This window comes from Budorcas taxicolor, chromosome 5 (genome assembly GCF_023091745.1).
Source record: "Budorcas taxicolor isolate Tak-1 chromosome 5, Takin1.1, whole genome shotgun sequence".
Classification (NCBI taxonomy): Eukaryota; Metazoa; Chordata; class Mammalia; order Artiodactyla; family Bovidae; genus Budorcas; species Budorcas taxicolor.
In genome coordinates, this window is record NC_068914.1 from 140,817,920 (window position 1) to 140,822,757 (window position 4,838).

Here is a 4,838-nt window from a genome sequence, read left to right on the forward strand (position 1 = left end):
GCCTAACAGTTCGGTTCCCTGATGCCACAGTCACGGGGACGAGGGACCAGTTCAGGAATGGCAGAGCGGACCCTGGAGGCGGCCCAGAACGCCTCCCTTCGCTGCCGCCGCCCCCTCCTCCTCCCCCTCCATGACAGGCTCTGGCTGTGTTTACAGACGCCCTGGAGAGCAGCCCGGCCCGGAGGGTGGGCTGGAGCGCGTCGCGCGGATTGGCCCGCTCGGCTGCCGTAGCACCGTAGCATTCTGGGGATTGTAGTTTCTCTCACCGAGGTCTCTGCGCGGTGGACTGGAAAGGAAACTACAATGTCCACAGAGCCTCAGCCAGGCGGCGTCCGTTTTTCTGCCGGGGAGCGCCGAGGAGGCGGAGCTGAAGCTAGGTTTCCCACAGTGCGGGCTCAGAGACGTTTGGGTCGGTGGTTTCCAGCAGCCTGGGGACGGGGTGGGGACCGTTGGGGCCTGGCAGAGGCAACCCTGAAGGACGGTCCCTGGGAGTAGGCCCTCTTCACGGACCCCGAGAAAACCATGAAGATTGTTTATTTTAAAAATTCAGAAACAACACCCCACCCCCACCCCCTAAAAACAACAAAGAATGTGAAATCGTAGATGCTTCTAGAAACCATTTGACAGTTCCTCCCAGTGTTAGACCATAAGTAAGTAAAGTCACTCAGTTGTGTCCGACTCTTTGTGACCCCGTGGACTGCAGCCCACCAGGCTCCTCAGTCCATGGGCTTCTCCAGGCAAGAATACTGGAGTGGGTTGCCATTTCCTTCTCCAGGGGATCTTCCCAGCCCAGGGATCAAACCCGGGTCGCCCGCATTGGAAGCAGACTCTTTAACCTCTGAGCCACCAGGGAAGCCCTAACCGTATGGCCGAAAATTCCACCAGAAATTACACTGTTTGTCCCCACAAAAACTTGCGCAGTAATGTTCAGTCCTAGAAGGGTTATTCATAGTAGTCAACGAATGGAAACAACCCAAATGTTCAACGGTGGATGAACTGATAGACCCATCCTGGTATTCATATAAAAAGGAATATTATTCATGATGAATGAGGTTCTGATACCTGCTGCAATGTGGATGAGCCTTGAAAATACACTTAAGAGTAAAAGAAGACACAAAAGATCGCATATGGTGGATTCCATTTAAATGAACTGTTCAGAATGGGCACCTTTAAAAAAACAAAAAGTTGGTGAGTGGTTGGCAGGGGCTGGGGTTGGGTGGAAGTGGGGGGTGGAGGCCAGGAATGGGGCGTATTGATGGGTATTGGGTTTCTTCTGAGGTGGTGAGACTGTTCTAAAATTGAGTTAGTGATAGCTGCACAACTCGGAAAAGACAATGGCACCCCACTCCAATACTCTTGCCTGGAAACTCCCATGGATGGAGGAGCCTGGTAGGCTGCAGTCTGTGGGGTCGCGAAGAGTCTGACACGACTGGGCGACTTCACTTTCACGCATTGGAGAAGGAAATGGCAACCCACTCCAGTGTTCTTGCCTGGAGAATCCCAGGGACGGGGGAGCCTGGTGGGCTGCCGTCTATGGGGTCGCACAGAGTCTGACACGACTGAAGCGACTTAGCAGCAGCAACAGCAGCACAACTCTGACCATACTAAAAAGTATTGAATTGTATACTTTAAGTGAATATCATGGTGTGAGAATTTCATCTCAATAATAAATAAGGAGGTATGTTTTGGCGTTGTCCACTTTTAGTAAAGTCAGTGGGCTTGTTTTGAACGGTGTTAGGCCATTGAGAACTTGACAAAAATGGTGCCTTCATTAATGTTCTGAAGAGTCCTTTGACTCTCTTTTCAGACTCGTACTAAGTGCTTTGCCAAGTCTTTCCTGTATTCAAATTGAGGTAGAGTTACCAAATTTAGCAATAAATATACAGGACACTCACATCTGAATTTCAGATAAATACCTGTTTAGTGTAAGTATGACCATGCAATATTTGAGACACACTTTTACTTTAAAAAAGTATTCTTTGCTTATCTGAAAGTCAGACTCAACTGGGTGTCTTTTTTTTTTTTTAACTTTTTCTTTTGTATTGGAGTATAGCCGATTAACAGTGATATGAACTAGTTTCAGATGCACAGCAAAGGGACGCAGCTGTACATATACGTGTGTCCATTCTCTTCCACACTCCCCTCCCATCCAGGCTGCCAACTGAGCAGAGTTGCCTGTGTTCTACAGCAGGTCTTCGTTGTTATCCACTTTAAATAAAGCAGTGTGTACATGTCCACCCCCAGCTCCCTAACTATCCCCCCCTGCCCCCACCCACCGTAACCACAAGTTCTTTCTCTAAGTCTGTGAGAAAGTGTCTTCTATTTTATCCGACAGCTTCAAATTGAGGAAGAATAAAATAGAAAAGCAGAATCATCTCCATCAAATCTATGTAATGCTTCAGAGGAACTAAAGCAGGTCAGTTCCTCAAAGGTAAATGCCACCTAACAGGTCATGACGTGGGGTTGCTTGGCATGCTGCAGTCCCATGGGCTTATGAGGTGAGGTCTGCTCAGCCGGGGGTCGTCTGTCACCTGCAGACCATATTCCAGGTAGAAACTCCAGCCACATCCTCTCTGACAGGTCGGGGAGTGCAAGTCTGTGCTCCTGCAGGTTCTCCTCCTCTTCCCTCACCTTCTACTCCTTTGGTCTGAGTCCCTTTGCGCCTCCTTCTAGCCTCCTCTTCAGTGCCCAGTAAGGCCTCAGTCGTCCCCAGCTACCCCCTTGCCCTGCTGAGCCCCCTTTTTGGAGTGGAGCTGCCGTTCTTCCAGATTAGTCCTTTGTCACGCTCCCTGCATCCCTGCTGACAATCGCCAGCCCCTCAGGAAGGAGGACTAAAGACCTTTTGAGCCAGATAGTGGAAATTTGAACACTCCCAGGGAAGTAGTGTGTACACCAGATTCAGAAGAGGGAGGGAGATTCTCTAGGGAGGGAGAGAGGAACTAGATGCCGTCTTGGGGTGGTTAGTTGAATATTTAACTTTCTTTTTTTTTTTGGCTGTGCCAGGTCTTAGTTGCAGTATGTGGGATCTATTTCCCCAACCAGGGATTGAACCTGGGCTTCCTGCATTGGAAGCGTGGAGTCCTAGCCATTGGACCACCAGGGAAGTCCCCAGACACAGCTTTTAAAGAGATGGAACAAATATATGAAATCTCTTGGTGGAGGTATGGTCTATTGTTTCCTTCATATTTCTGTATGTTTGAAATATTACACAGTTAGAATAGGACTTTAAATTTTAAAAATCTATTAACACACTTTAGAAAGTGTGGAAATATGTTAAATTATTTACTAAAAACTTAATTTATAAAAACAAATCTCAGGAGACTTCCCTGGCACTCCAGTGGTTAAGACTGCACCTTCCAATGCAGGGGATGTGGTTCAATCCTTTGGGAAGCTAGGATCCCACATGCCTTGAGGCCCAAAACACCAGAACTTAAAACAGGAGCAATATTGTAATAAATTCAGTAACAGTGGTCCACATCGGGAATTTGCTGTATGACTCAGGGAACTCATGGAGAAGGAAATGGCAGCCCACTCCAGTATTCTTGGCTGGAGAATTCCGTGGACAGAGTCTGTAGCCTGGTGAACTACAGTTCATGGGATCGCAAAGAGTCAAACACTACTGAGGCGACTTAGCATGCAGGGAACTCAAACTGGGGCTCTGTAACAACCTAGAAATGTGGGATAGGGTTGGAGGTGGGAAGAGGCTCAAGAGAGAGCGGACGTGTATACCTATGGCTGATCTGTATTAATGTATGGCAGAAACCAACACAATACTGTAATTATCCTTCAGTTTAAAATAAAAAAAAATAAAGATGAAAAAAAAGGTCCACATCAAAAAAATCTTAAAAAAAAACTCTGAATTGTATCATAAGATAAGACTTGGTAAAGAGAATAATACTTCGGCCACCTAATGTGAGCAGCAACTCATTTGGAAGAGACCCTGATGCTAGGAAAGACTGAAGGCAGAAGAGGGCGACAGAGGATGAGATGGTTGGATGGCATCACTGATTCAGTGGACATGAACGTGGGCAAACTCTGGGAAATGGTAAGGGACAGGGAAGCCTGGCATGCTGCAGTCCATGGGGTCGCAAAGAGTTGGACATTACTGAGCGACTGAACAACAAAGGGAATAAAATGTTATGAAGGAGTGCTGTGTTAAAATGCTAATCATTTGCTGAGAAATACCCAGAATTTGTAACAAAAAGGTGAGGAAGGACAAAAGAAATTATTTGCTTCTGTACATTTTAATCCTCAAGGAGTCTATAATCCAGGAAGGAGAAAGTCACACACACACAGGAGACTAGGAACAATCACTGAACGGCACAGACCAAGTTTAATGTCTCTGTGTTAAGTTGTTCAGGGTGGGTAGGGAGAGCCAAGCATCAGGCTGATTCAGAGGAAAGGAAAAGTGAACCGAACACTTTTTATTTTTTTAAGGAGTGGGAGGAAGCTTAGATGAAGACTCTAATCTCAGGGTCCTGGGCATATTTTGTATCCATGCTTTGCAATCTTTTTGTCCTATATTGCCTTCTCAAAGGGAACCTGTTTAGCATGCAGTTCCTTTAAAACATGCATATAATTTCCTCCTCCCTGTCCTCCCCATCCCTCCCTCCCCAGCACACATACACTGCAACGCTTTTTCATATACTCTCAGAAAAGTGAAAGTGGAAGTCACTCAGTCATGTCCGACTCTTTGCGACTCCATGGACTGTAGTCCATGGAATTTTCCAGGCTAGAATACTGGAGTGGGTTCTCCAGGGGATCTTCCCAACCCAGGGATCAAACCTAGGTCTCCTGCATTGCAAGCGGATTCTTTACTATCTGAGCCATCAGGGAGG